Genomic DNA, 11,189 nt, shown 5'->3' with positions numbered 1-11,189 from the left:
GTACCGGTACAGTACCAGCATCTTCATGTACTATAGTATGTACCGCCCGCGCGCTTCTCTTTCAAGAAAGTCAATCGCATGCTTCTACCGGTGGCTTTCTACGTACAGTACCACATTCTCGCTCCATTCATCGTCGCAGGGCCAGCAGCAGCATGCACACCACCGACGTTCGGTGATGCCACTTCTGTGGGTGATGCAGGAGAAAAATCTCTTTGGCATGCATGCTGAGAGAGCTAGAGGGCAGCAGACGATCCGCAGCGTGAGTTTCCCATAGAGCTATACACACACTGCACTGGTGACATGGCCTAGTGCCTGCACGCGCTACACTACATACTGTGTGCATGCATGCAAATACGATATGTAATTGACAACCTTCTGCAGTTCTGAGGATTTAGGAGCATGCCAGGCATCGCAACCAGTGCTTTGGTAATTTCTTTGTCAAAATGAGGGTGAAATCGACCCCGCAACAACGGGTCCCGGCGCCCCCGCGGGGACATTCTGGGAAATGTTGTGCTGTATTGCATTGCCACAACAATAGCAAGAAACTGCAGATTTGGAAGAAATTTGAGTGTGTAATTCACTCACCACTCATTCACGAAGAATGCCCATGTCCTAGACCGTATTCACTACACCGTTTTCCTGCACGACGGGCAGATGAAGAAATTCGACGCAGATGGATAGCAAATTTGAACTTGAATAGCCTACATGTTAAGCCACATACTGTGGTGAGTATTGTAATTTTTGGTAGATGGAGCATGGCGTCATAATTTCCTGAAATTACCTAACCGTTAACGTTAGAGTCTAGTTAAAGGGTGTGTAACATGTTGACCGAAAGATCGGTCTGTATCTGTCCGTCGGGGAATGTTCCGCGGAGACTGCGTCTGGCTTCACGGATCCCCTCCGTATACAGACCGAAGTCAATGATCCCAGCTCCTGTGTGGAGCAACGCGCACTGATCAAACGTTACGATAAACCAAATTTCAGACAGCTTTTTTACATTCAAACAAGTTTGACATGACATGACACATTATGCAGCAATATTTGGGGTTAATTTCTCACATTTTGCAATCAAAATACTCACAGTAACGCGGTTATAATGCAGAAATTTTATCCATATCGCAACATCGCCGTTCGCTAGCCGTAGGTCGCCATTTTGAATCTGTAAACCAATCACATGCGAGGTACTTTTTTTAGTAAAAAAAACACGTAGAAACTACCTCGCATGTGATTGGCTAATAGATTCATACTGTATGTTTCTGCAGTTTGAACGTGACGACGCGACGGGCTGGTTGATGTGTGTTTTGCGTTGAAAATTCTACCGAAATATTGGATTATTCATTAATCTGGTGAGTGTAGTCTATTCTTGAATAGTTGATTTAACTATTCAAGCTTAAATTTGCCGACCTAGGGCCGTGAATTAGACGCAATCGAGAAGGGTGAGGTACCTCACCCAATTTTCCATAGAGACAGTGGTTAAGAACATCCACACAGCAATGGGTACTACAACCTTCCGTCTGTCTACGGAGGACAGCGTTAATGGCAAAATACAAAAGAGTCCTCCGGACAGACGGATCTTTCTGTCTATGTAACATGTTGCTTTTTTGTTAAAGATAATAAAAAGTTTTGGTCCCTCAAAAGTTTCCCTGAATTTCCTTGTCTTGGTTTGTGTTTCACGTTATTAAAAGTACGTTGTCTGTGAGAATTTACTCGCCCCAAAGTGCTCTCATGTCTTAGTAATCATGCAATAATGGTTTGGTACCAGAGCCGTCGCCGTACAGCGTCGATAAATATTGTACGAAACCACTGACTGCGACCAGCAGCGTGCAGCCCATTGTACGCATAGCTTCGCATTGTAGCATTCAGGATCATGACAGAATTAGTATTGCGGGTAAATGTCAACTTAAAATCCAAAAATTTCTTCGATTTGAAGACTTACCAATTAAGTTGAAGTATTAGATGAAAACAGGCTTCGAACAATGTTTGGTTCTGCCAATAGTCCCTTTCTTTTCGAATTGATAACTGAATGTGACTCGGTCGAGAGGACCTTGGGAGAGCTACATACACTGACTACTACTGCCAGCGCATGCGCACACAAACATTTTATCCGTTGATGGATTTGAAATTTGTGCGCATGTGATGTGTTCGCATGCACTGGCTGCAGTATTCAGTGTATGTAGCTCTCCCAAGGTCCTCTCGGCCGAGTCACATTCAGTCATCAATTCGAACAGAAAGGGACTATAGGCAGAACCAAACGTTGCCCGAAGCCTGTTTTCAATACTTCACCTTCATTGGTAAGTCTTCAAATTGAAGAATTTTTGGGATTTTAAGTTGATATTTATCCTGCGATACTAAATCTGTCATGATCCTGAATGCTACAATTCGAAGCCAGATTACGCTATGCGTATGGGACTGCTGGTCGCTATGCGTATGGGGCTGCTGGTCGCAGTTAATTGCATGATTACTAAGACATGAGAGCACTTTGGGGCGAGTAAGTCTCACAGTGTTAGTTGTATGAAAGTTACTTTAACCTGAAACTAAGACAAGGAAATTCAAGGAAACTTTTGAGGTACCAAAACTTTTTATTATCTTTTAATTTACAGTTCTTGTCGAGGTGAGGATTTAGCTTTTAACATTTCGCGAGATATTCAGAAACCACTCTAGCGTTATGAGTATGAGATGTCAAAGAGCATGCAATTCTAAGGGGTATCAAAAGTTTATTCAATGAAAATCGGTTTGGAAATGGCTGAGATATCCAAAAACAAGGTGAAACAAAGAGATTTTGGCAATTGTGCACTTTATGGCCCTATTATCGGTGCGAGATTTTACCCTAATCGAGCAGTGTGTGCGAATTCAAGTTCCTGTCAGGCACCGCGGTTCGACAGCGGGTCTTCCGGCACTGTACTGTGTACATGTGTGTGAGATTTCGTGTTGGGATCACTGATCTCCCCTCTAAGATCAGTGGTTGGGATGCATGCAGTGTGTGTGAATGTGTCAATGTGCGTGTGCGTGATGAAAGATCTTACGGTACGCCACATGGTTGCTCTAACGCCCTTCCCTGCTGCCTGTGCGGCGCGGCGTCATCGAGCATGAGTTGTGCATTGATTGGCGCACAACTGGAACGCAACGAGTGGTAAACTTCCGTGCTTCAATCATGATTTCAAATGAATGAATTTTGCGTGATATATTATGCAGGGTATCACTAGTTAAACCTATTGCGGAGGGCATATGTCCGCTGCGGCCTTGGCGGAATTATTCTGAAAATAATGATAAAAAAACAAAATCTTATCTCAATTCATCAGTCTGTTAGTGTTTATTTCATCTACACAGTCTACCAGACGCCGAGCGAAGTGTGTATAGCTACTGATTTACGGCCAGCCACTACATGGACACACACATACACACACTAGCGCAAGCCTCGCCCGCGTGGTTGGTTTGCGCGATCAGCTAGCTCCGCAGAAGCGCTGTGAGTGAGGCGGGCTTTTAGTGACCTTATCACTTGTCAAACGGCGTTCCATACAGCAAGAGAAGCTCGCCAGCTGCTCAGTGCGGAATGGTTTATGGGATATCACCTTAGCACACGGCTAATGAGGTACCGATAATATAGGGCCGTAAAGTGCACAATTGCTGAGATTTTAACGAGGATAGATATATATGAATTATAATTGTGTGTAGTGAATTGTTCGTCGTGCAGAGCAGGTATACACGTAGGACGTATGGCCCTACATATCGACCACCTTCTTTTAAACCGACCGCGTATAATTCGCGCACTGAACACTTAGTACGCACTTCTCTGCGCGCAAAGCACATAAAAATGGATTGGCTTTGAATGTAGATGAGGATGGTGTGGGAAAACGCGATAATTCACTGTTCATTAATGGTTTTAATCAAGGACAAAATTTCAAATGAATATTTTCACCGAATCGTAATGACAGCACAATGTAATGTAATGTCTATGGAAGTTTCTAAAAGGCTTCTAAAAAGCTACGTACAACACGGTGTTCAATACAACTCGGTTTGCATGCATTGTCAATGCAAAAACAACGGTCGATCCTAATAACGCGATTTACCGCGTTGAGCTGAAACGAGGCCACGCAAGTTCATCGATCGTCGGCGATATTTTTGCACTGAAACTTCGAATCGAAAAGGGAATAAAGGCATTTGATAGAGCTGGATTTTCTCAATCACGTAGGTCAAGTTTTTTACGTGAATTTCAGTGTTAAATATTCTTATCAAGCAAATAAACATTAGGCAGTCGATGAGTAGTAGGTCCAACCCTACACAGCAACACCTTCTTACTAATCGAACTCGAAGTTGGAGAAAAAGGAGACTCGGGGTACGCAATAGTACATGAAAGTTGGAAGGTTTTATTCGAAGAGTTATCACATGACGAGTCGTGGTGCGAGTAACTGGTATGACAATATTCAGCCATCCCTATTTATTCACCATCTCAGCAGGGAAATCACTCACCTCTCTGGTAGGCGGTGAAACAACGTACACTGAAAGTTACAAATCACTTGTCACTTCTAACAGCGACCACGATGTTCGGATATTATCAGTCGGCGGCCTTATTATCTTTACCCATTACTGTGGCCACCTCAGAAGTCATGTGCTTATCGGGCGGTAGCCCGACCAAACGCTGTAATTATGCTGTGCGAATACAGCGGCTGACAGGCGAGGCATGCAGCTTCAAAGTGAGGAACCTCAACACAACTAAAAAACTTATGAAAATTTATACTTTTATTCTACAAAGAATATGTTACGCTAAATGCATGTTTGACCCTCTCCGCTGCTGTTTCGCCTTCTCCTCGACCAGTTTCCTTATGTAATTATGTAGACAAACTCTCTCATGAGTATCCGCAAGCCTCCGCTCGCCAGTGTGTTTTTGTGAAAATGTAATCACACATTGGCCACATGAACTATAGACCTATTAGGAGAATCATGCATTGTGGCGAAGGCATACCAGTCGCCATAGCGACATTCCTAGTTTTTTTTTAACTTGATAAGTTATCATCTTGTGACTAAATCATCTCAGCAAATTAATCATGAAATGATATGATACTGTTTGTAAGCATACATGTAGGGATGAATACAACCTGAATTTACAATTATCAAACACCATCCAACTGTAGAATTTTTTTGGTAGCCTTGTAAGTGGAATTTGGTAGCATTCTGGAAATTCTAGTCATTGTTGCAGGATGAATCATAAAGTGCTGATAACATGGAGTTTACATAGCCTCATGATACAGTTGTACTTATGTTCCAAGTCGTGTATTGCATGTTTCCTTTCATTTTAGGCTTCCACAATTCCAAAATTAATGATATTAGTGGCCCAAATGGGCCTCCAGAGGAAAAAAAAAGTTAGTGCAGAACCATGGTGTATATTTGTATTATATATCTTATTCTTCTTCCTCCTCTTGACAGGTTTGTGGCATTCATTTCCCAGATGGTAGACCAACGAAAGAGCATCCATACCCAGTGCTGCAACTAGGTTGCAAACCTCCAGTACTGGTAAGTGTGCATTAAATGTTTGAAATTGAAATTTGGAATACTGATATTGATAAAAATTTTAATTCCTTTTCCTTTTCCTGTGTGAAATCTTGAATTTCAAGTTCAAGTTCAAGTTCAATCATAGTTTATTTCCAATCAACAAAAATAAAAAAACATAGTACAAAGTATACATGTCATGAAATAATATTGTTCAAACGTTTGAGAAAGATTCATGTAGTATACGAGATAAGTTATAGAACAATAATTAGGAGGAACAATGTATATATACTTCGTGGGCGAGCGGAAAATAAATTCGATTATGGAAAATAGTGATCCACTAAAAAGCAAAGCTTGTCGGACGTGGATTGCTAGATAAATAATGAGTAAATGATATATTATTCAAGTATTTAATAAGTTATTTAAGTCATTTATAAAAATATACATGTAGTTATTTTGAGATACACAGGTCGGGAAAATTATGAAAAAAATAGAATACCAATGGCAATGCTAATGCCCGGACACTGTTCACTGAACCACGTGTACGGGGAAAATATGACAAGGACAACACATTCGTACACACATTCAATTACCCACACGCATTTACATTTTAAGACGCGAGACAGTACCGAGAGGAATGAAGACTGTAACAATACAAGTCTACGAAGAACAAAAGACAGGAAAGGAAGAGGAGAGAAGAAAGAAGAGAGGTCTGCATTTGTTGTTAGAATTGCAGTGTATTCTTCCAGTCCCAATTGTGACTGAAGGAGAAAAAAATATAAAGAAATATAAGATTCTCTGCCCCCTGAAGTGAAAATCCCTCACAGCAGCTTCTTAAAGCTAATCTTTGGATGATCAATGTCAAGTGTTGCTAAGAGGTGGTACAGAGAGGCAAATAAGTGTATTTTTGCAAGTACAGGCCTACAGAGTGGCCCAGAAAAAAAAGAAAAAAATCCAGTTTTGACCCCTGATTACACAAACATGTACAACGTTGTAGGACTAAATGAAATTGTTACTTGTGGTATTTGATAGATAAATAATAAGAATTTTATATGACACCATGATCATCAGTTTCATCATCAAATGCAGGCATTTTGATTTTATGCCATTTTTTTCTGAAAAGTTTTGATTTGCAAAATTGCTCCTTTAGTCACTGAAATTATACTTGACAGAGAGAGAAACAGGCACCTGTCAGCTTCCCATAGGAATAGTGGTCCACAAAGTTACACAATGAATGCTTTCAGAACTTGTATTCATACATTTGTCTTCATTTTCTAGGCTAGTGTAGCCACCACACATTTGTAGGCAGCTATATTTTTATGTAGCCTACAGGTGCATGCTTCTCCTGGTAAATTGGTTATTTTTTATTGCAGGATGGAAGTCTCCAGCAAATATTGTTGCTTTTTACAAGAATGAGTCTTTGCAACATTTTGCAAGAATTTCTCGTGTTTCTGTTGATTTTGCCATTCTAGTTCAGTATTTTCAGTAGAAATTGTTGTAAAACATGAAATCTCCTTCTGTATGCCGAGTGTCTTGTTTCAATACTTCAGTAATAAATCATTGCTTTCACTTTCTTTCATGCAGAGAGAATACCCATCTGTGAGTGCACCACCAATGGAAAGATGCCACATGGAAGTAGCAGCAGTTGCACACCCTGAAGCTAACATCCAGACACCGGACAATGACTTGGAGTCTAATGGTGTGCCAGAGGGTAATATCAAGCAGGATATAGGAGTTAAGCGGCCACCTAGGGAAGATCATACCTATTGCTCAAGAATGTCTGCTACGAAGTCTACAAAAACTCAGACAGATCTTTCATCAATTCCTGTGTTAAATATGATGGGGACACACAGTAACTCGCACGTTCAGGCCAGAAACATTCGGTTCGTTTGGATGGTTGACTGCCATTCTTGAGTAGGAGTTTTTACATGGGACAGAGAGCTTTCATTATCACTACCACTGACCATAGTGACTGGATGCTGCATTGTTACTACATCCAATCTGCATACATTACTGTCTGCATGATGATTTGGACGACCGTAAATGAATAATGTTCAGCGATGCTGCATTCTCGGTCCACTGGCGTAGCTACATGCACAGCAACCACTCTGTGACTTTTTGAATAACAGAGTGATGTACAGTATGTACAAAGATGATGTTTTATTTTCTCGATATCAAATGGAGTTCACAAGTCCTTTCACGGGGTGCAAGAGAGTGGATGTATCCCATGCAGTGAGTAGAATAGACTCGTGTCAACTGACGTGAAAATTGCTCTACTTACAATAATCTGGAGGTGCAGCACATGCTGTAGCGGAAAATTAAAGGCACTATGTAGCAGCAAAGTTGTGAATGTACTCACCTCTGAATGCTTCACCCCGTCAAGATTTATGCAAACTAATATCCAATGGTGTTCTTTGCATAGGTGATGCATGTCTTTGGGCCATGCTCATGCTTGTTCAGAGTTGACCAGCTGTCTGACCACCTGACTGTTTTGCATTTGATGTCAAGGATTGTGTACAACCCCTTGGCTGGACATAATGGACAATCCAATGTATACATGCTCAGAATCTCTTCTAGCTGAGAATGACATCCTTCCCCGAACTTCATTTCAAATGTTATGTCATGGACATTTTGCATCTCCTTTGTGATTTCCCTCCACAGTTACGTCAGACCAAGGAGGTTGAAGAGATGGAGTAACAACAGAGTTATTCCCTTTGATCTATGTTCGAAGCCACTGCTTAAAAATATTTGAAGCATGTGCAAAACAGGATCTGCTGCGCCGATACGAAGACAATTGACTCGTGTCTCATTGCATAATCACCAGCCACTTTCAAAGGAAGATATGTCTTTGTGATGGTAATTACTTTTCGCTATCCCTTCTTATAAAAGCTGGGTGGTACAGACACGAGGATGCGCGAACAGAAATTGAAGGAAAAATGCTGAAATGAAGATGAAAATTACTCGACTGGGCATACGCGGGCACTAATCTGATATGTCTATCAATAAAGAATTATACTTGAAGATTATTACATGTTAGTTTCATTTAGGGAAATTAAGTCGAAAAGTGATAAAAGCAGCTTTACAGGATGGTACAGTTTTAAACATTTTCACATAATACAGCTCTAATTTACACTTTTGCGCAAATTTCTGAACAGAATTGACTTTTGTTGTACATGCTCTATTATTCTGTGAAATTTCATGTCATTTAATAAATAAATATTAAGCAAAATATGGCCAACATTTTGATAACGGTCAAAATTAATCTTGCTCAGCAAGACGGTGGCATGGAACATCGATCATCAAAGGCACAAGTGCACTTGTGGAATTCTTTTGTACATCAATAGAAATCTGACAATTGTTTGAATAATTACAGCCAGTTGGAACTTCATCTCTTCAACCTCCTTGGTCAGACACAAACACATCAAGTCTGTTAGGTGCTATGCAGTGCAATGCCTTGTATGTGTTTTGGTGCTTATAGTTACTTAATGTCTATGCCCTCTGTTCTAATTGCCTTGGTTGTTGCGTAAAATTTCCTGCACAACTAGAGTTGCTCGTTGCCTGTAGGTTGTTGGTAGCAAAGCTCCTCAGCTGTATTCTGTTCAGTGTTTTTCTTGGCAGCCAAAAGAGATATGTCTTCTTCATATTCTCTGCCATTACAGGTATCCAAGCGTTGAAATGTTACATACTGCTGTTTTGGATACAGAGAACCTCCTGACAAGATGTATACATGTATATCTGGATGTGGATATTGTCACCAAAATATTTTCCCTATTTGTAAAAGAATAATTTGCACAACTCTCTGCGACTCCTTTTCTATACTACTCTTTTTGTAAATTTCTCATATATTTTGTTATTTTTGCAACTTGCTTATTTTATTTTAAATAGCATAAATATTGAAATAGATGCTTCCTTGATATAAGTAGTTTTAAAGGCTAATAATGCATGTTTAGAGCCAAAAATTTACCTTTAGCTAAATGAATTTTTTTTTCCATATGTTTGGTACACAAAATGAGAAAATTCTAAAAGCTTCTAATTCAAAATCTAGAAAATTCTTAAGGGGGTTGGGGGTGGGGGAGGGGATCATGTTATATAAGTATAGGACCTATTGCAAATGAATCAATTGCTGTATACAACATCATTCTATTCACAAAGTATTCTTTGAATTTCTGTTGCAAAGAAACATCTCTGTGGACCCTATACAGTTTCATTTAATTATACAGGATAAAGATTAATCCTTTTACAACAATATCGTTGGCTCTGAATGAGTCATCTTGCTATATCTGGACTCTTGGTGTATCCCAGCACTTGCCAAAAAAAAAAAAATCCCATGCCTGTACATTTTATGAACGTGGCTGTTGTACAAGTGAGTTACATGCATTGTACAATGACACCATATTGATTAATAGATGATGATGATGATGATGATGATGATGATGATGATAATAATAATGAAAATAATAATGGTAGTAATAATGATAACAATAATAATGATAATAATAATTTTGCTCTCGATGCTTATTGCTGTGAATGTTTTAAATTTGACAAAACAGTAATCACATTGCGTATTGGACCTGCCCTTTGTTATATGCCTGTAACTACACACCTGTGTAGAAGAGGAAGAAAAAGAAAAAAATTGATGCAATGTATTAGTGGAGTGGCATCGCGCTATCAACGCTGTGTGTTTAGCTTAATTCATGTGGATGAGAAATGTGACTAAAAGTGTCTAAAATAACCTTTCATTGTATGACGAATTGTGGATAGTAATCAGGTAATTAATGGTGAAAGGTTACATCTCAATTCATCCTTACTCTTTTTTTAAATCATACTGCCACGGTACAGTGAACATAGTACATGTACTTTATAATGATTTTAAACCCGGAATATAATGTGATTACATGTATGTTGCCTATCTGATGCTATTCAGGTCAGCATAATAATAGTGTACATTTGTACTCAAATGCCTACAATAAAACAATTACATGGTAATTGTGCAAGCATTTTCAGTGTACTTCTGACCCATGCTTTGTTTCTGGTCAGGTATTGTAGCATGATGGACAGTGGTTGTGTAAAATTACCTTGGGCATAAATGGGTGGGTTCTGGGTCGCCTTGTATCATCACAGCAGTGTGCGGTAATGTTCAACGTACAGACTCATGATCTGTTGACATAAGTATTGATGCCTGGTCGGTAATTACATTCTGTTCATTATACAATCGGACATACTCATTTCAAAAGATGTTGATTAAATCATTTTACGTTACCGGTATTTTGTTTTTAATTGATAAAGAAATAGTGTTCATGGTCAGGGGCGGATCCAGGCATTCCGTAAAGGCTAGGCGCCTTTACAAAATTAAAGGGGGGGGGGGGGCGCATGCCCCCACTTTTTCTTTTTATTTCTTTTATTTTAAAAAAATAATAAAGAGGGGGCGTGCGCCCGGTGCACCCCCTCTGGATCCGCCACTGATGGTCAAAATAAAACATAAAACTATAAACTAGAGTGTCTTTACAATCTGTATTCAGCTATCTCTTGTGTAGTCTAGGGACTGTGTGTTTCTCAGCAAGTCTGGAGTCAAATTTAAGGGGTGTTTGGAAAGGGCTTTGTCCTATAGGGTTCATTGGTGAACGTTATACGTGTACCATTTGGGTTCTTCAGTTTCTTGATCAAGAATGATTGTCTGTAGGTGATTATTTGACAAGATTTTGTCC

General features: G+C 39.8%; 1 long non-coding RNA gene across 1 annotated transcript; it reads left to right on the top strand.

Annotated features, from left to right (window-relative positions):
- Window positions 1–424: 424 nt before the first annotated feature.
- Window positions 425–7,730, top strand: LOC139728598 (uncharacterized). The gene is made up of 3 exons (XR_011710819.1): window positions 425–725; window positions 5,422–5,508; window positions 7,069–7,730. It is a non-coding gene; the product is annotated as an uncharacterized lncRNA (long non-coding RNA).
- The last annotated feature ends 3,459 nt before the right edge of the window (window positions 7,731–11,189 follow it).

This window comes from Diadema antillarum, unplaced genomic scaffold (genome assembly GCF_040938485.1).
Source record: "Diadema antillarum isolate AM-2024a unplaced genomic scaffold, OU_Dant_1.0 seq00000187_RagTag, whole genome shotgun sequence".
In the NCBI taxonomy this organism is placed as follows: Eukaryota; Metazoa; Echinodermata; class Echinoidea; order Diadematoida; family Diadematidae; genus Diadema; species Diadema antillarum.
Note: the sequence above shows the minus strand (reverse complement) of the source record. Positions and strands in the feature narration are given on the sequence as shown.